General features: G+C 39.1%; 1 pseudogene; it reads right to left on the bottom strand.

Moving 5' to 3' along the window:
- LOC127973020 (NACHT, LRR and PYD domains-containing protein 3-like) overlaps positions 1-21,504 on the bottom strand; it is a 72,333-nt pseudogene extending 50,829 nt beyond the window's left edge.
- Between the last annotated feature and the right edge of the window lie 845 nt (positions 21,505-22,349).

Raw genomic sequence — 22,349 nt, 5'->3', positions numbered from 1 at the left:
TCTACGTTATATAACCAATCCAGGGTTTTTTCTGCATTGATCTTTTTTTTGGCGGCTGTCAAAGCCTTATTTGATCGGTGAGTGATGTAGAATAGAATGACTGCTTGCCTGACAGGGCGCGTACGAGAGAGAGCCCCGGCTGCGCGCGCACTCACAGTCTTCAAACAACACGAGCGCTTCTTGCTCTCTCTCTCCCTCATGCATATTAATCAAAATAATTAAACACGATAGAAAAAGGGCGAAACACCAAAGTTTCATGCGCGCTCGCGCACTCACAGTCTTCAAACTACTGGAGCGCTGTCTTGCTCTCTCTCTCTCTCTCCCTCGTGCATATTAACCAAAATCAATAGACACGATAGAAATTAGAAAAAGGGCGGAACGCTAGACATCAAGTTGTTGTTATTTTCAGCTGAAAGAATCACTTTTTTTCAGTAAGCTAGGCCCTATGTGTTCAGTAAGCTTGTTTCAGTAAGCTATGTGTTTTCAAGGCTTCAAGGTTTTATTGAATGCTATCTCTTATATATAAAGTGCAAAGTAATGCATTCTTAGTCAGTCTTTTATTTTGTAATTTTAAGAGCAATAAACATATATTGCAATGTTAAGGAATTCATGTTTTTTTCATTAAGATATGTAAATCAACATGTATAAATTGTTAGTTGTCAATTTAAAGAGCTTATTCAGTTACTTCTGGGGAAAGAGAACTTTATGGTTCCCCCAGTTATCGAGAGAGCCCACCGTTTTCCCACCACGCTACAAACGAATAAGCTGAAAGTTGGGCCAAGGCCAATCCTCGTGAAATTTCTTAGCCTCCAGGATAAACAATTAATATTACGCCTTTCGCGTGAGAAGAAGGAACTAAAGTACAAAGGCAACCGCGTCCACATCTTCCCTGATTTCAGTGTCGGCATTGCTCAAAAACGTCGTCAATTTGATGCTATCAAGAAGAAATTCCGAGAACTGAAGATGGAATATTCTCTCCAATATCCTGCCACACTGAGGATTACTGCAGCGGGCAAAGTAATCCTGTTTAAAAGTCCTGGAGATGCAGAGTCCTTTCTTCGGGATTTCGAGGCTCAATCTCAGAATGACTGATTGTTTCGTTTAACCCAGGAAAAATATTATTTGAGTTGACTCTGTTGCTGTTGTCATTTGTGGCATGAAAGGCTCACATTTATTGAAGTGAGTCATCTATCTCTCAGGCCGATTAGTTCAATTTTGTTATATTTTGTTATCATATCTTATTTTATTCTTTATGAGATCGGTCAATGTATTCATATATAGCCTACCATCAATGTCTGGAAGTCAGTTTGACTCAGATGATTGTTTGTGAAGGAAAAAGTTATCTAATATTATTTTTTTTTTCTCACCTCATGTAATTCAAGTAAAAAACTTAGCAGACTGCATCTGTATTCTGTTATGTTTTGGCCTATTTGGTCTATGATTGTACTCGCGTGCGCTAGAGCGCGTGCGTGTGTGTGTGAGTGTGTGTGTGTATGTTATGCGTGGTTATGTGTATGTTGCTCTTCCAACCCCACCCCAGTCAACCTGTTCTTTCATGCTCTGAATAGTTAACATGGGTAAAGGCTTATTTGTTATCCACCTGAACATAAGAAGTCTGTCACATAAAATTGATCTTTTAAGGGCCTGGCTTGTCTATAATAAACCTAATGTTATCACACTGTCTGAGACCTGGTTGAATAATAATATATTAGATGAGGAAATTAAACTGGATGGTTATGTTCTGTATAGAGCTGATAGGAGCACTCGTGGAGGAGGCGTAGCCACTTATGTCTCTTCAACTTTATTATCTGAGTTAATATCCCCTAAGGAAAATCCTGTATACTTTGAATGTCTTTTCGTTAAAATTAGTTTTCATGTAAACAAACAGTTGATTATAGGGAATATCTACAGACCCCCAAACTCCCCTTCAGAGTCAATACAGTGCATAGGTAATACTATTAAATCTGTGGGTAGCTCAAACGAGATGATTATTCTAGGCGATTTCAATATTAACTGGTTAGAACGGTCATCTATAAATGATAGGAATTATATTGAAAGTTTAAATCTGACCCAACTAATTAGTGAACCAACTCGGGTTGACCACAGATCCAAATCTTTGTTGGATTGGATTTTGGTCACCCACTCTAATAGAATTACTGATTCTGGTGTTCTTTCAGATTGCTTCAGTGATCATTCAATGGTTTTCTGTGTGTGGAAAATTAAATTACTTCGTTTACCACCCAAAGTGATCAGGGTAAGACAGAGCAAATATTTTAACACAGATGTTTTTATCCAAGATTTATTAGATATAAATTGGAATAGGTTTAATCTTATTCCATTTGTTGAGGATGCTTGGAATTTTCTTTATACGGAAGTTCTTAAAGTAATTGATAAACATGCTCCTTGGATATCAATAAAGGTTAAGGGCCGACACTTACCATGGATTGATGCAGACTTATTAAATCTTTTTAAACAAAGAGATAAGGCATGGGACAAGTACCGCCGGTCAAAGGACCCAGTAGATGGGGCAGTATATAAACAATTAAGAAATGCGTGTACGACAAAAACTAGAAATGCTAAATCAAATTATTACAAAAACTCCTTGTCTAATAGTTTAAATAATCCTAAGAAGTTCTGGAAAAGTCTTAATGCATTATTAAACAAGTCCACTAAAACCACTGCTACCAAAATTATAGTTAATGATGAGGTTATCAGTGATCCTTCCGCGGTTACCAATGCCTTCAACCAACATTTCTCCTCTATTTGTAGCTCACAATTTTCTTATTCTTCCTTCTCTAGTTTGGTAGATGAGCCTAACAGTTCCTTTTCATTTGCTACTATAAATCCTACTGACGTTCAACAGGCAATCTCCGAACTAAAGTTAGGTAATGGTACTGATCCTGACGGTCTGGAGATCAAGTTTATCAAGCTTGCGTCTCATGTATTGGCATTTCCCCTATCAGATTTATTTAATTTATCCTTATCCACTTCTGTGGTTCCATTAATGTGGAAATCTGCCAGAGTTACACCAATACATAAGGGTGGTGATGCACTTGATCTCAATAACTATAGACCTATCTCTATCATCAGTAGTATAGCAAAAGTGTTTGAAAAACTAGTATTCAAACAATTATTTAAATATATTAATGAATTCTCTATTTTGTCACCAAATCAATCTGGTTTCAGACCAAACTTTTCTACAACTACTGCTCTTCTAAAATTTACCAACGATGTTTCATCTTCTCTAGATAATAATATGTCAACCGGTGCAATATTCATAGATCTAACTAAGGCTTTTGATATGGTCGATCACTATTTGCTTCTTGACAAATTATATGCAATAGGCCTGTCTAGACACTCTCTTCTTTGGTTTAATTCTTATCTCCATTGTAGAAGTCAGCGTGTTTATGTTAATGGATGTGTATCGCAGTCCTTAATAATGGAGAAAGGTGTTCTTCAAGGCTCCTCATTAGGGCCTCTCTTATTTTCTTTGTTTATTAATGACCTTCCTCTAACTTGCTCAGACTGTTGTATTCATCTATATGCAGATGACACAGTGATTTATACATCCAATAAGTCTGTTTCTAAGATTCAATCCTCACTGCAAACTAACTTTAATACTATTCAACTTTGGTTCCAATTTAACCATCTCTTATTGAATAAAAAAAAGTCATATAGTATACTCTTCCCCACCAGATCAGCTACACAGAATCAAGTTAACAATTTGTCACTCAGATTTTTAGACGATACTCAACTATTACAAGTTGATGAACTTAAATATTTGGGCATATGGCTTGACTCACAACTCTCTTTTAGATGTCATATCAATTCTGTTGTAAAAAAGATTAATTGTAACTTGCGAATATTGTTTCGCTCTATTAACTGTTTTACTCAAAGGATTAGGTTACGAATTGTGTCGCAGTTAATATTTCCCATACTAGACTATGCGGATGTTGTCTATCAAAACACCTCAGAAACAAACTTGAAAGTATTGAATGTTATTTTCAATAATATATGTAGATTTGTGCTAAGATGCCCATTTACCACTCATCACTGTGAAATGTATGACTCACTGAAATTATTGTCACTAAAGGCCAGAAGACAGTATCACTGGTATCAGGTCATTTTTAAATGTGTGCATTATGATTATCCTTCTTACCTAAAGGAATACTTAATTCCCTATAGACCCAGCTATAGATTAAGACATACTGAATATTTCTTCTTTACTGTGCCCAATATTCTCAAGGAGAGTGGTAGACGTGCATTTAAATTTAAAGCCCCTTCAGAATGGAATAGTCTGCCAGGGTCTCTAAGATCAATTACTTCCCTGTGTTCCTTCAAAACATCTCTTTTTGTTTACCTGCAAGCAAATTGTTGCTGTAAATGTTTTCCTCATTTTTGACGTTTTTTTTTTTTTTTTTTTTTTTTTTTTTTTTCTTTATTATTTCTTTAAATGTGATTATGGGTTTAGGTGTGCGAATGTATACATATTTAAGATACATATGTCCTATCCTTGTACTGTCATTCCATATTTATATGTATGAGGGGCGGATGAGGTGGGATGAGGGAGAGCTTTTGTGTGTATGAATGTATATGTGCTGTATTATTTCTATGTTGTCTCGAGGACCCCCTTGAAAACGAGATGCTTCATCTCAAGGGGTTATCCTCAACAATAAAATTTCAAAAAAATGGGGAGATAATCGAAATCAAATCGATCTGGAAAAAATTAATCGTTAGATTAATCGGTGCATCGAAAAAATAATCGCTAGATTAATTGTTTAAAAAATAATCGTTTATCCCAGCCCTAATCCAAGCACATGAATGCTCTCAATTTATAAAAACAAATTCCATCGCCTACGTGTTTCAACCATATACTGTATGGTTTCAACCAACAAGTGCCACCTAGCTGCTAATGTTCCTGAAGCGGACTCTCCATGAAGACGCAGAAATTTCAGCAAAGGATAAATGGATTTGCAGCACTAAAAATCGCAGGCAGTAGCTCTGCTACTAAATTTATTTTTAAAATGGCAATCCATATACAGCTATGATCAGCTGTTCCTTCATCTTGGCCTAGCTTTCAACGTTGTTATGGGAAAGGATGAAGCTGATTGGTTAGTTCTTGTCACATGACCTGCGGTGCGCTTGCGGCTCTCGGAAAAGTTGAGATTTTTTAACTCGATGCGGTGCGTGGGCGTCGCGACCGCGTCGCTTCCATTATGAACGCGCATACTGCGCGCCTACATTGGAAATAACGAGCTTGAGCGCGCAAAAGACGCGATATGTGAACGGCCCCTTATAGCCAGCTTGCTGCTAGCGCTGCAGACCCTTCAGCTATGACCGCAACTAGAGTGGATCTGCACACAGCTTTTGGGTCCACGCCAACAATGAAAGCCAAGCTGTGTGGACTCTTAACACAATCGCTAAACACCAGTCCTACAATGGAAATGAGGGTATCTCAGAGCTTTTCAAATGCATGTTCCCTGACTCCGAAATCGCTAAAACGTTTACTTGCGGTCACGATAAAAGAGAAGTTGACGGAACTGACTGTCCTTGATAAAGAGATTGCTGCCCTGAGTGAAGAGCTAAGGAGTTGACTGTGTTTCTTAATTTAATGTATTGCTGAGTTCTAATTTTCGATGTTTATTGTTCAGGGGTCTCTCAGTTCCCCATATTCCCAGCATGGAATAAGTAGCTAGCTAATATTAAAAAACAACTTAACATTGTTCGGCAAACTGTCTTGTGGCCTACTGAAATGTTTTTATTTTTCACACCTGCTTGGCTTATCTTTTACCCATTCCACATTTGAAAAATAAATGAAAACAAGTTCAAGGATTTTGTTTTTCTTTGCTGGTAGGGACGTGAAATAGGTATTAAATTTTTATATAAATGGACTTAAAAAGGTCTTAAAAAGACTTGAATTTAACTTGAAGAAACCTGTAGGAACCCTGTATATGCAATAACCTAAATGCATTACATTAGAAACATTAGAAAGCATCTTTTTAAAAGTCAAATAGTTTCAAATTCAATTAATTTGGTTAATATTAATGATTTAAAAAAAACATGTTTTATCCTTGCTTTGAAGACTCTCAAATCAATTATTTGTTTCATGCTTAAATTTATATTTTAATTTAAACTACTACAAAGCTATGCAAACATTTGTCTTGCTTTACTTAAAACAAGAATAAAACATACACATTAAACACTTTATTTAAAGTATCAAATTACACTTCCAATATTCCAAAAAGATGCTTCAATTTTTCAGATTATAAAAACAGAACACCTGTCTAGTACAGAAGGTATTCAAAATGAAAAATGTACCTTTGAAAAAACTACAGGAGAGTGTCTGTGCTGCTGCACCATTATTACCATAATAGCACTGACCTTGTGATGAGTTGTGTCCAGTATGCTTGATTCACAATCTGAATATTAACACCTACATCCTATATATTATTATTTTTTTATTTAATTATTTGAGCACTGCATTTTTGGACATTTTTCCTGATGGCTCAATCTAAGCTAGACAATCTCCCCTTAACTCATTAAAAATGTTGTTGAATCTTCCTTGTCGCTATACTAAAAGTCCACCCCAATACCTGCTTCTAACCCAAAACAATATTGAACCTGCTGATGAGTAAAGGTGTCAGTGAAGGTGCAAAAAGGAAGTTATGGTTTTGAGAGTTGAAACAAAATGAGCTGTACATAGCTTAATTTTGTTTTATTTTTGCTACTCTGCTTATAATTTAGTGTTTTTGTTTTTGTGATTTGTTACATACACTTTTGTGTTGTGTTGTGTTGTATATACTGTGTGATCTTACCACAGTTTTTCCAGATTACAGCAGTAATTCCCCATTACAGTAGAAAGAAGCTTCAAGCATGCATCTCCTAGTTTATTCCCAGACAGATCCAGTTCTCTCAGGTGCTCAGGGTTTGATCTCAGAACTGAAGCCAGTGCAGCACAACCTACATCTGTGATGCAACAATTAACCAACCTGTAAAGAACAATGATACACTCTTCATTCTCTGAGATCAGATAATTTAAGTTTAGCACTGATTCCATTATTTAAGAAGGTATAATCCTCAAGTACAAGTCAATGTTTGATGAATCTTTGGACTAAGATCTACAAACTCACAGCGAAATGCAGGGAAATTGAATTATGTGCGATTTAATTGCATCTGTCCTTTTTTTTCAGGTCAAGTCAAATCTTTGTGACAAAAGTTGTCAGTTGTCAGAATATGAAACAATATTTTGACGTAGTATCCTTTAAGAGTTTAAGGTGATTTCCAATGACTGGCATGACCGCTGTTTAATGCATTGACTTAATGCCATTGATCTCTATGAAGTGAAACAGCTTCAGTGTTACCCAAGTGACACATTGTTCTACCAGAAAGACTCGGGAGATAGAGGAATGTACGAAGCATACATTTATTGACAGCTCAGCGAGCACAATTATAAAATTTCTTTGGCGGAAGGCCCCGTCCATGGTTCGTAATCCAAGGGTAGCGAATCTGCATTTCCTGCCTGAAGACGAAGGCAGGGGCGCAGCAGACCCCCCTGGAAGGTAAGGACAGGACCATCCTGGTGGTGGTGGGGAGGGTGGAGGTTGTTGTCGCGTTGGCATCTGCGAACTCAAACATGTGTAAGTACGAGCTTTTATACAGGAGTATAAAGACGTGATTGGATAATGATGAAGGTAATTAATGACGAAGTGATTGAGTCTTCCTGGCAGAACTTAGGCTAAAGCTTCCATTTCTACCAGAAAGACTCGGGAGATAGAGGAATGTACGAAGCATACATTTATTGACAGCTCAGCGAGCACAATTATAAAATTTCTTTGGCGGAAGGCCCCGTCCATGGTTCGTAATCCAAGGGTAGCGAATCTGCATTTCCTGCCTGAAGACGAAGGCAGGGGCGCAGCAGACCCCCAAAATTAGGTGGATTATGAGACCTCCAGACGGGGCCAGCCTTCCCCCCAAAAAAGTAGATGAAGTATACCCACCAGTTGTGAATCCTAAGGTTCCTGGAAGAAATAGAAAGAGAGTTAGCATGACCAGTATAAATGACGTTAGATTAAACTTCTTAAGTTTTTACAGAATAGCCGCAATAGGCCAGACACAGACAGCAACGATAGGCAGACACGGACAGGCCTCGATAGACCAACAGAAATAGCCACGATAGGCAGACACAGACAGGCCCCGATAGACCAACAGAAATAGCCACGATAGGCCTCACGCAGACAGCCACGGTAGGCAGACACAGACAGGCCCCGATAGACCAACAGAAATAGCCACGATAGGCCTCACGCAGACAGCCACGGTAGGCAGACACAGACAGGCCCCGATAGACCAACAGAAATAGCCACGATAGGCCTCACGCAGAAAGCCACGATAGGCAGACACAGACAGGCCCCGATAGACCAACAGAAATAGCCACGATAGGCCTCACGCAGACAGCCACGGTAGGCAGACACAGACAGGCCTCAATAGGCCAACAGAAATAGCCACGATAGGCCAGACGCAGACAGCCACGATAGGCAGACGCAGACAGGCCTCGATAGACCAACAGAAATAGCCACGATAGGCAGACACAGACAGCCACGATAGGCAGCACAAACAGGCCTCGATAGGCCGACACAGACAGGCCTCGATAGACCAACAGAAATAGCCACGATAGGCCGACACAGACAGGCCTCGATAGACCAACAGAAATAGCCACGATAGGCCGACACAGACAGGCCTCGATAGACCAACAGAAATAGCCACAATGGCCGACACGGACAGGCCTCGATAGACCGACATAAATAGCCACGATAGGCAGGCACAGACAGGCCTCAATAGACCAACAGAAATAGCCACGATAGGCCAGATGCAGACAGCCACGATAGGCAGACACGGACAGGCCCCGATAGGCCGAACATAAATAGCCACGATAGGCCAGACGCAGACAGCCACGATAGGCAGACACGGAAAGGCCCCAACTGGCCGAACATAAATATCCATGATAGGCCAGACGCAGACAGCCACGATAGGCAGACACAGACAGGCCCCGATAGACCAACATAAATAGCCATGATAGGCCACACACAGACAGCCACGATAGGCAGACACAGACAGGCCTCAATAGACCAACAGAAATAGCCACGATAGGCCAGACGCAGACAGCCATGATAGGCAGACGCAGACAGGCCTCGATAGACCATACAGAATAGCCATGATAGGCACACATAGACAGCCTCGATAGACCGTACAGAAAAAAAGCCATGATAGCCAGACACAGACAGGCCTCGATAGACCAAACATAAATAGCCACGATAGGCCAGACGCAGACAGCCACGATAGGCAGACGCAGACAGGCCTCGATAGACCGTACAGAAATAGCCATGATGGCCAGACACAGATAGGCCTCGATAGACCATACAGAAAAATAGCCATGATAGCCAGACACGGACAGGCCTCGATAGACCAACGGAAATAGCCACAATAGGCCAGACGCAGACAGCCACGATAGGCAGACACGGACAGGCCTCGATAGACCGTACAGAAATAGCCATGATAGCCAGACACGGATAGGCCTCGATAGACCATACAGAAATAGCCACGACAGGCCAGACGCAGACAGCCACGATAGGCAGATGCAAGACAGGCCTCGATAGACCATGATTAACCACGATAGGCAGACGCAGACAGGCCTCGATAGACCGTACAAAAATAGCCACGATAGGCCAGACACAGACAGCCACAATGGCAGACGCAGACAGGCCTCAATAGGCCGTACAGAAATAGCCACAATAGGCAGACACAGGACAGGCCTCGATAGACCGTACAGAAAAATAGCCATGATGGCTGGACACGGACAGGCCTCGATAGACCGTACAGAAATAGCCACGATAGGCCAGACACAGACAGCCACAATAGGCAGACACGGACAGGCCTCAAAAGACCGTACAGAAATAGCCATGATAGCCAGACACTGATAGGCCTCGATAGACCGTACAGAAATAGCCACGATAGGCGGACACAGACAGGCCTCGAAAGACTGTACAGAAATAGCCACAAAGGCCAGATATGTACAGGCCTTGATATACCATACAGATATAGTAACACCACCACCAGTAATTGCATGAATTTACCTGATTAGTTACAGGAGAGCTTGCTGAGCTTCAATAATGGTTTTGAATCAGGTCTGATGTATGATTCAAATGCTGAGGAAGACCATCTGCCCATGATCTTAACAGCTGATGTAGAGATCCCTCGTTCAGCTGCTGAAGTAGCTGCCCCAATTCTGAATGAATGGCCAGTAGAGAGAGGGGGATAGATTGCAGCTTTGAGAACAGTGGTTAAGTGAGTTCTAAAACAGGCCTTGGAAAGGGGTGCTCCGTTAGGTAAAATAGAGACTGGTGCGTTTTTTGAAAGTTCTAGGTCAGATTTTAAGAAATTTCACCATGCAGAGAAGGGACAGAATTTATTATTGATTTTAGAATTGTTAAGATGACACCAGAATCTTGCACATCGGTTTAGAGTGCTTGAGGAGAGTGTGAAGAATTTAGGTCCGAATCGTAGATCTGAAGGAAATGCCGCGAGCAGGATCAAATTGATTAGTTTGAAGTGAATTCCCCTGGAAGCATAACCCGTAGAAGGCAGATAAACACTGCCTCGAGAAGAATATTGAGGTACTTAGAAAGAAGGCCGTAGAAGATGGAAGTAATTAATTTTGCAATATGGGCAGGGTAATAGGCAGACATTTGTCTTTAATTTGTTGGAAGATTTAGCTAACCCCTTAAGTAGTAATAGAACTGAATAACCAAAAGGCTTGAAAATTAGGATTAGAAAATTTTAGCGTAGATTAGATGCTGGCAAGGAGTCTGCGAATAGAATTTTAAGATTGTGATTTTTTTTTTTTTTTTTTTAAGACGAGAAAGGAGCAACGGTCGAAATTAGAATAGGAACGCAAAAATTGGAAGGAAAAACATTAGAAAGCAGACCATGCAACGTGTAGGTTTGATTGTAGAGGGAGTGACGCCTTAGAAATGTGATTTCCAGCTGACGTAAGCACTTCGTTTAGTATTATGTCTGCTAACGGAGGGCAGACTGAAGAATCCGGGTTGGCTGAGGGCACAGCTGTCTGAAAGTCTAAAAGTGTAAAGTGAGGCCGCAACAGCCGAGTAAGAGTGAATGAACCAACACCAGTAGATGCGCGAAATAAACAAGCCTTGATTGTAGCTTAACCCCTTAACTGTCACTCCCCAATTTATTTTTTTATTTATTTTTATTTTTTTTATAAATAAGTTGACGTATCAAAAGTTAAGTTTAAAATCCGCATAAATCGAATTGACTTAAGCTTACTAGCACACATTGCTAATCTTGATGTAAACAATTAAACATTGTTTGTCTTAGTAATCTTATCGAATTCTGAACATTTCCACTCTGTAACGAATAATTTTTTCTGATTATGTCAGTTTGACAGCATGAGCAGAACCTCCTTAACACGCCCCTCCAGCCGTTAGTTTGCTATGAGTGATGGGGCTGTCATACTGCACTTTTCTCTCCATTGACTTCCATTCATACGCATGCGAATGCGTCGGACCGGAAGCGCAAGCTTATGCGAAAAATTTCGCATTTCGCTGCGTTCCAAAGTTCAAGTTTGGTGAACTCTGACCTGGGAATTTGCATAACATGAGGATGTGGACCAGTAGAAGAGCGATACATTGCTTCATGACCTCTCTGTACAAAAATTCAAAAAGGAAGGAAGTGCTATATAACTTTAGCTGTTGCGCAGCGTCCTATTTTATATAATACATTAAAAGATTTATAAAATAAAAAGAAAAGCTGCATGGTTTGTAGTGTCGACGGGAACAGATGATACATTGGAATGAGGACGTTTTATATATATATATATATATATATATATATATATATATATATATATATATATATATATATATATATATATATATATATATATATTTCTTTTTTTTTTTTTTCCCTTAGGGTGTATATATTTATAGAGAGATACAGAGTAACGTTACAATATAATAAGACGCTTTCGACGCCGTCGCAAAAGACACAGTACAAGCAAGCACATATTAATCCATCTTGTGATAATTGAGGGGAGACCGTTTTATCTTGCTCCCGCCCATATTCGCAGTGGCATCCGAAATAATTTCGCATGTTTAAACAGTGTTGCCAACTTAGCGACTTTGTCGCTAGATTTAGCGACTTTTTTCCAAAAAAGCGACTAGCGACAAAACTAGCGACTTTTTTTTTTTTTTTTTTTTTGACAGACCTTATTTAGTCTCTGAGACTCTCCGGTACTGCCGCACGAGCTTTCTCTCTCTCTCTCTCTCTCTCTCTCTCCCAGCGTGCACACACGCCTCTCTCTCTCTGCATCTGCTATGTTCAACGAGCAGAGAGGAGCAGCACTTTCAGTTAAAAAAAATATATATATTCTGTTGCTTCTAACTCTATTTTACATACAAGTATAGCCGAAATCACAGTACAATCATTATCTTAATCTTATGTGTATGTGATTTCATTAGACAAAGTCGTGAATAGGATTTTAGTGCAGAGATTAACATCTTTGAGAGCTGGTTATGTAGTCTTAATAGACGCGTTTCAGTCATTATAATATTAATTCCGTTGTCGGACAACAGAAACATTCAAATATAATAATAAAAAACTTTTATTGAGAATTTTGGCTGCTTTAAAATGCAGTACATGAGCAAATAAAGGGCAAGATAATATGACGCACTTACGTCATGAATATGCTAATTAGCATATGACGTCATCTAGCGACATTTAGCGACTTTTCAGGCAGGGTTTAGCTACTTTCCATTGAAAGAAGTTGGCAACACTGCGTTTAAAGTCTAGTGTGACCACGCCTTGAACGGAGACCAGGAGCGCAAACAAACCATGCCTGCTAATTAATATTCGGTTTAAACTGGAGATATGTCACTACTCTGGAATAAGGTCAGCAGCAACTCGTGTCACGTGGAGTTATATGCCTGCTGACTGAGCATTGAGCCAAATCTTACCTACGACTCAAAAGAAAGGGTCCATATACGCTTCAGCTTGGTAGATCCAGTGTTCATAATGCAGTCCAAGAGTAAGCCATGTGAAGATGAGGTAAGAGCAGCGGTTCCCTGCATCTGCAACCATAGAATCCCATTAGAGTATGAACTTTTCAGGAATAAAACGCAAATGAAAAAGAGTGAATAAACAAAGATTAAAGCATAGGATTAAAACAGCGAATCTCAAGTGTGCTAGACAGCATTTTTTTATTTTTTATATATATATAACAGAAATGCGAAAAATCTTTATCAGTATAAAAGATTGTAGCGTTTATGATGAGCCTTAAAGTGCTTCATTACGAAGTAGTTATTCAGAAAATTGCATGCACTATGATCAACATCTTAATTATGCTGTGCAAGTCTGCTAGATAAACAAGCACGAAACGCCCAGTGCTTTATTTGAACGTGTGAGTATAAATCCTTGCAGAGAATAAATTAATGCCCAGGCACCGCAAGTGCATAGAACAAGATGATACTTATAATGCTGTAGACTGGTGAAGTGATGGAGGCGAGATGCCGAAGAGACCGGCAGCCTTAATTCTGTCTGCTGGTCCGGAGAGACTTCATTCGTGCAGGTTCACGTGAGCGTACAGATGAATATTTGTTGATTGAGACCAAAGTCTTTTCAGGTGTTGAGACCCAAGCAGCACTGACGCGATCTCGGAAAGCACCGGCGTTGCAAAGACTTTTTTTTTTTTTTTTTTTTTTTTTGTGGGTTGCTATTTCTGTCCTTGGTTTGAGGTGACCAAAAATATATAGCCCCTAGAATGTGAATTCTACCGATTAATCCCTTTTGAACGCGATTGGGCTATTTTTTTATTTTTTTTTAAATAGTAGTAACTGGCGGTTTTGAGAAACCTGGCAACCCTGGCCTGGAAGCACGCGGAACTCCGCCAATGTTCACATCCTCTGCCGAAAAAAGCTTGTAAATCATCCAACACAAACGACTGCAGATAATCACCGCGACACGGAGCTAAGTCAACGATCCCGTGTGCATTTTAGAGGAACGTCGAACTCTAGATAGTTTGCGGGGCACGAACTTAATTACAGCAAGTAAATGAATAAAGCGACAGCTTGAGCAAAGACAATCGCGTCGGAATCTGCGGTTGTTGTCGCGTCGGCATCTGTTGTCGCGTCGGCATCTGCGAACTCAAACATGTGTAAGTACGATCTTTTATACAGGAGTATAAAGACGTGATTGGATAATGATGAAGGTAATTAGTGACGAAGTGATTGAGTCTTCCTGGCAGAACTTAGGCTAAAGCTTCCATTTCTCAGTTGTGGCTGTGTTGATCTAGAATCGGTTTAAAGTCAAGAGATTGAAATGTTGATTAAGTGTGTGAGGGGGTATTTTCATGTGACTCTCAGTTCTGCAGTATCATGTTATTGAGAAGTAGCTCATGATTAAGTCATTTACAGCTCAATCAGCCAAACTCACAGCTGAAAGAGACTGAACACTTGTCTGAGAGCAGGGGCGTAGATTACGCGGGGGACGTGGGGGACGTGTCCCCCCCACTTTTAATTTCATGGAAACTCGTCCCCCGCACTTTTTCGGTCAAGTTTGTTCTCATGGAGGTTTTCAAGAGCTGGTGTGAATAAATATAGATTTAAACTCAAAGAGACGGGATAGTCTGCATATGATTTGAGATTTAATTCGGACCCAGAATACAGCGAGATGAATATCACAGAGCGCAAAGACTCCTGCAGTGTGCGTTTCATTCATACTCGAAGCCGGAGGGCGCTCTCGCGCAGAAAGTCATTTCAGGAAGATCCTAATATGGGCAAAAGCGTCCAGCTATCGCTCTATGAAAACAGTTTTTTTAAACAGAAAAAAAAGCCCAGAAACTTTTGCAAACACAAATATATTAAATATACGATTGCAACAATATATGGTTTTTCAAGTAATCTCCAGCAGGTGATAAATAAAGTAGGCTATGACCAATTTAGTACCAATTGACATAGCTTTTATTACAGAATAGAAACTATGCTGCCTTATTAGGTGATAAAAAACAAATGTTTGTAGTATAAACAAATCATTATTTTTTGTTATTGTCCAGCAGTTATAGATTTCTAAGCCAATTAAAATCTAGAAATTAGAGAAAAAGTAAAGTTGCCTATAGTATCCACTACGTACAGTCAACAGTTTTTGAATAATAAGCTTGTTAATATTTTTTTAAATAAGTCTCTTCTGTTCACCAAGCCTGCATTTATTTGATCCAAAGTAAAGCAAAACAGAAAAATTGTGAAATATTTTTACTAACCTATTTAACTGTTTTCTATTTGGATATATTTAAAAATGTAATTTATTGAGATTTCAAAACTGATTTTTTTTTATCATTACTCCAGTCACACGATCCTTTAGAAATAATTCTGATATTCAGATTTGCTTCTCAAAAAAAAAAAAAATTATATTCTGATCAATAGAAAGTTCAGAAAAACAGCATTTATTTTGAAATAGAAATCTTTTGAAAAATTATTACTTTATCATTACTTTTGATCAATTCAAAGTGACGTGACATTCAGCCAAGTATGGTGACCCATACTCAGAATTCGTGCTCTGCATTTAACCCATCCAAAGTGCACACACAGCCGTGAACACACACCCGGAGCAGTGGTCATCATTTATGCAGCGGTGCCTGGGGAGCAGTGGTGTTGCTGGCCTGAGACTCAAACCCACAAAAGAGTCCTTGCTAAATATAAGTGTTCATTTCTTTAATTTATTTTCCAAAAAACAAAAATTATATTGACTCTAAGCTTTTGAATGGTATAGTGTATAATGTTGCAAAAGCTTTTTATTTCACATAAATGCTGATCTTTGGATCCTTATATTCATCAAAGAATACTGAAAAAAATCAGCATATTAGAATGATTTCTAAAGAATGTGACACTGAAGACTGGAGTAAAAATGCTGAAAATACAGCTTTGATCACAAGAATAAATTACATTTTAAAATATATTCAAATAGGGAAAAAAGTTATTTTAAATATAAAAATATTTCACAATATTACTGTTTTTGCTGTACTTTGGATCAAATAAATGCAGGCTTGGTGAGCAGAAGAGACTTCTTTAAAAACAAAATATCTTAAAGTTCAAAAACTGTTGATTTGTAGGCTATATAGATTACAGAAATGTTTATGTTTATGTATATTATATAATTTCTGTCCCCCTCACTTCTGAAAAGATGGCTACGCCCCTGTCTGAGAGTCAAAAATGATCTTACCGCAGTATTTCCAGTTTACAGTCAGGATTCTGTATCATACAAGACAGCAGCATGACTCCTGAATCTCCTAGTTCATTCCCAGTCAGATCCAGTTCTCTCAGATGTGAGGGATTTGATCTCAGAGCTGAAGCCAGAGCAGCACAACCTTCATCTGTTAGACCACAATCACTCAACCTGTAGAGAACAATAACACTCTTCACTCTCTTCACACAAATCATGTTTAATGGATCATTGGACTGAAGTCTAAAATGTCACAAAGCATAACATTTAGAAACATTAATAATATTTGTTTGTTGCACATTGTAGTGTCATGATCCCTGCATGTGTTTGACTTTTATTTTGAAGTGTTTTTCTTGTTTTTGGAATATCCTGTTTATTTCCGGTATGCATTTTTTTTAATAAATAAGTCATTGTGTACTAAAATGCCGACCAGTTATTTAATGTTCATACAGTTCTAGTATATGTGTAATGGTTAATCTCTGTTGTTATTTAGTCAGGCGTCAGTCACACGCCTATTGTTACCATAGACAGTAAAAGAAATGGACACAGAGACCCCATTGGAACTCAACTGAGACAATTGAAGCCCATTTTTAGCCTTTTTTAGCACTTCCGTTTCTGACGCGCAGACTCAAACGAAGCTTGACGACGTCAGCAACCTGTGTGACAGATGTAAATGTTCTAGTAGCTGTGCGTGAAAACTGCCATCGTTAATCTTGCAGAGACGGCGAGCTTGAGCAGGGAGTTCTTTGGCGTGAGTGAGCAGAAGTAAGTATTCTGATTAATTTTTTGTATAGTATTTTAAAATGTAACGCCAGTACGCCATATTAAGTTAATTGCCTGCGAGCTTCTCCTCCTGTCTGTACGGTAATGCGACAGAGAGTCGAGTGGTTATGACGCAATCGTTAGCCTATTTTTTACAAAAACTGTTTCTACGGGGCCATAATGTAACATAGAAGGTAATGGAGCCCTTTATACATTGTCGTGTATCTTTAAAAAATAAATAATAGACAAACAGAGTCTTTAAGCGCCTCAGATGTAAAGTTATTCGCTGTCAAAGTGACGCCAAAATGAATGGGAGTCAATGGGAATGCTAACGCAAGTGAAGTTCTGCTACAAGATGGCAGCACGCAGCCGACTTCAACTTCCGGTCGACTTCCTTGCCACCTGATTGTTATGACCCAGAAGTCTAAAAAGGACCTGGACGCTGACGCAGTTTCAGGGCAGATATGATCGCTATTATTATTACTAGCGTGAGACAATTCTAACGGTGATGATAATGCCAGTTCTCCTGCAATATTGAGTTATAGCATGTGTGCGTGCATCAAAGAGTAAGTTTGTTTCTTCATTATACTGTGTTTATATTTGATTGTGCATTAGTCTTTCAAGACGTGTTTACCGTGTCTGTCAAGCACATGTGTCTGTCAGCTAATCTCTAGCCAATCTTAGCATACGATCGCTGTTAGACGCACTTTCAGTGTTAATGTCATAGCAAATGCGGATATTGATTTGCATATTGATGTTTATCAGTGTGTATATTTACACTTTATTGTTGTTGTTGTTTCTCTTTCTAGAACCACACTTAATTAAATATTGTTTGAGTTTGCAATGAGTGGTCTATGAGTGGTGTGTGCATCTAGCTCCTCCTAAACGGACATCATCTAAGTTAATTGTTCTGATCGGACAAGTTTCAGTGGTTTCCACCGTTTATTAATTAGCCCCTAAGAGCGGAACAATGTTTTACACATTGCATCATTCTGGACAGTCTCATAACAGTCAGTTGTTGTTGTTGTTGTTTTTTTTTTTTTGCTGTTGTTTTAAACTAAAATTACAAATATTTAAACTCATTTATTTGCATCTTTAACAACTTATAAACTTTCAAAGGCAACTTCTTCTTCGTTAAGTGTTACTGGTTATAAAACACTTTATAACACTGACCACTAAACTCCAGACAACATGTGCAGCACTTAAGATTTATGAACTTTTTTCTTAATGTTTAAACAGTGAAGTGATGGTTCTCAATGATACTTACTGAACTGATCTGGATTCTTTAATCACAGGCAGCAGCTTCTGAAAAACTTTCAGTTTTTTGTTTAAACTAGCAAATTTATTAATATCAAACTCATCCAGCTTCTTCTCTGATGTCAACAACACAAAAACTACAGCTGACCACTGAGACAAAGAGAGTTTGGCTTTATTTACTGTTCCAGAGTTCAGGTACTGTTGTATTTCCTCCACTAGTGAATGATCACCCAGTTCATTCAGACATAAAGTAATTAGTTATAGTTACTCACTACTTGTTCCAAAAAGTAACTGCGTTAGTAACTGAATTACTCTATAATAAAAGTAACTCGTTACCAGGGAAAGTAACTATTTGCGTTACTGAAAAAAAAAAAAAGTTGCTACATGTCAGAGAATTTTTACTTTTTTTTTTTTTTTTTTTTTTGCAGTTTTCACAAGTTAGTTGAAATGAGTACAACAGACAGGTACATAACTTTATATATTTATTCAACGTCAACAGACAGCAAGAGTTTTATCCTGCACTTCAAGTATTATCTTTGTAAGAAAAGTGTTTTTGGCCACTAGCTTTGTAGATGCGTGTCACACATTACATGTACACATTACATGCACGTTCTTGCCTTTGACCACAATGAATTTGAAGTAGCGCTTATATCTTCACCTTGAAAATGCCAACCTTTCACAGAATTGCTCCTGAATTGCCATCTCGCCATCTCTGCTGCGTGCGAATCTCTGTGTGTAGCTGTTGCGTGTGTGTAAAATGTGTGTAAAAACACTGGCTCTGATTGGCTACCATGAAACACATGACTCTGCCTTAGCCAATCACAACCACTTATCTCGTCATTAACCCACCTGCTCACTCGCTGTGTGAGCCAGGGGTCCGTTCGGATTGCATAGTTCATTAAATCAAGTAACGCACCGCATTTAACGTTCAGTAACGTTAACGGCGTTGTACTAGGGAAGTCGTGGCCTAATGGTTAGAGAGTCGGACTTCCAATCAAAAGGTTGTGAGTTCGAGTCCTGGGCCGGCAGGAATTGTGGGTGGGGGGAGTGCATGTACAGTTCTCTCTCCACCTTCAATACCATGACTTAGGTGCCCTTGAGCAAGGCATCGAACCCCCAGCTGCTCCTCGGGCGCCGCAGCATAAATGGCTGCCCACTGCTCCGGGTGTGTGTTCATAGTGTGTGTGTGTGTTCACTGCTCTGTGTGTGTGCACTTCGGATGGGTTAAATGCAGAGCACAAATTCTGAGTATGGGTCACCATACTTGGCTGAATGTCACGTCACTTTCACTTAAGAGGGTGGGCATGTTGGAAAGTAATTAGTTAGATTACCGCGTTACTGAAAAAATAACGTCGTTACCTAACGCCATTCTTTTAAACGCCGTTATTCCAAACACTGGTCCTGATCTTCTTCTTGATGTACTCAATTGTTTCAGAGCTGCTTCTTGTCTGTTTCATAAGTCCTTGTAGCAGAATCTGATGAGACTCAACTGACAGACCCAGAAGGAACCGCAGGAGAAGATCCAGATGTCCATTTTTACTCTGTAGAGCCTCATCCAAAGCTCTTTGATGCAGCTCAGATAAAGAAACGTGTTCTGAGAAATTGTGTTGAAACCAGTACTTGACTTTAGATTGCCAACTCTGTTTGGTGATTTGCTCAAACACATTTATGTTGTTGTTTATGCAGGAGAGGTGCATATATAGAGCTGCTAGATGTTCCTGAATGCTCAGATGAACAAAGCAGAAGACTTTCCCCTGATACAAGCCAAACTCCTCTCTGAAGATCTGAGTGCACAATCCTGAGTACACTGATGCTTCTGTCACATCAATGCCACACTCTCTCAGGTCTTCCTCATAGAAGATCAGGTTGCTTTTCACAAGCTGCTGAAAAGCCAATTTCGCCAGATTGAGGATCATATCTTCATCTGTCATGTTCTTCTCATGTTTTATGTTGGTCTGAAGGATCAGGAAGTGTGTGTACATTTGAGTGAGAGTCTTGGGAATCTCTCCACTCTTTGCTTGACTCAACATCTTCTCCAGAACAGCGGCTGAGATACAGCAGAAGACTGGGATGTGACACAAGATGAAAAGACTCCTTGATGACTTCAGGTGTGAGATGATCCTATCGGCCAGACTCTGATCTCTGATTCTCTTCCTGAAGTATTCCTCCTTCTGTGGATCATTGAAGCCTCGTACCTCTGTCACTCGATAGAAACACTCAGAGGGGATGCGATCAGCTGCTGCTGGTCTGGAGGTGATCCAGATGAGAGCAGAGGGAAGCAGATTCCCCACAATGAGGTTCTTCAGCAGCACGTCCACTGATGCTGATTCACTTACATCACACAACCTCACATCGCTCTGAAAATCCAGAGACAGACGACACTCGTCCAGACCATCAAAGATGAACAACACATTATGTTTGTCACTGGATATTTTAATTTATTTTGTTTCAGGGAAAAAATTATGAAGAAGATCTGAAAGACTGAGTGTTTTGTCCTTCATCAGATTGAGTTCTCTGAAAGGAAGTGGAAATATGAGCTGGACGTCCTGATTCTCTTTTCCTTCAGCCCAGTCCAGGATGAACTTCTGCACAGAGACTGTTTTTCCAATGCCAGCGACTCCTTTTGTCAGCACAGTTCTGATGGGTTTGTCTTGTCCAGGTAAAGGTCTGCATTTGATCTGTGTGTCCTCTGTTGCTGCTCTCCTGGATTGTGTCTCAATCTGTCTCACCTCGTGTTCATTACTGATCTCTCCACTCTCACTCTCTGTGATGTACAGCTCTGTGTAGATCTCATTCAGGAGTGTTGGGTTTCCCTGGTTTGCTGGTTCCTCACAGAGACGCTCAAATTTCTTCATCAGAATTGATTTAAACATGTTGAGGACTTTATGGCTAGAAAATTTAAATGCCACATTATAGTATAAGTTACTAAGCAGAATGTCTTTTTGTATTCTGAATTATAATCAAATCATTTATTTTATACAGAAAAGTTATACCTGAGAACAGACTGTGTATCTATACTTGTAAAATTTATTTGATGACCCACAGATTGATCACTCTTAATAGACATACAGCTGGGCTCTGATTCTGAACTCTTCTGATGAACTGAACTATAACAGAGACAGATTAAATTAGATAATTTGAATTAATGTCTTCCAAAAATTAAACATTCATCATTAAAAAAAACTTTCAAGAGCACTTCATGATAACTTCATTTACACTATACAAAATATGTAAATGGAAGTAAACTGACTGCTTTCACAGATGTGTATGTGAGCAACATTATGTTAAACTAGATAGTAAAGTTTGTTTTCAAACTTTAAGTTGGCTGGCCAGAAAGTTAGAAAAATGTAGAAAGTTTGAAAAGCTTAAAAAGTTTAAAAAGATTTAAAAGTTTGAAAAGTTAAGAAGTTTAAAAAAGAAAGTGATTAACATATTACTAGCATTAAAAGCAAGTGACTACCATGTTGCTAGCATGATTTTAGCATGATTAGCATGTTGCTAGTATGTTTCTAGCATGATTAGCATGTGGCTAGCATATCACTAGCATTTTGCTAGCATGATTAGCATGTTACTAGCATGTTTCTAGCATGATTAGCATGTGGCTAGCATGTTGCTAGCATTTTTGTAGCATGATTAGCATGTTGTTAGGATGTCGCTAGCATTTTACTAGCATGATTAGCATGTTGCTAGCATTTTTCTAGCATGATTGGCATGTTGCTAGCATGTTTCTAGCATGATTAGCATTTGCTAGCATGTCGCTAGCATGTTGTTAGCATTTTTCTAGCATGATTAGCATGTTGCTAGCATGATTAGCATGTTGCTAGCATGTTTGTAGCATGATTAGCATGTTGTTAGCATTTTTGTAGCATGATTAGCATGTTGCTAGCATGTCGCTAGCATGTTTGTAGCATGATTAACATTTTTCTAACATGGTAAGCATGTTGCTAGCATGTTTCTAGCATGATTTGCATGTGGCAAGCATGTCTCTAGCATGATTTCCATGTTGCTAGCATTTTGTTAACATGATTAGCAAGTGACTAGCATGT

Source organism: Carassius gibelio, chromosome B15 (assembly GCF_023724105.1).
Source record: "Carassius gibelio isolate Cgi1373 ecotype wild population from Czech Republic chromosome B15, carGib1.2-hapl.c, whole genome shotgun sequence".
Taxonomy (NCBI): Eukaryota; Metazoa; Chordata; class Actinopteri; order Cypriniformes; family Cyprinidae; genus Carassius; species Carassius gibelio.
This window is presented reverse-complemented; position numbering and strand designations above follow the sequence as displayed.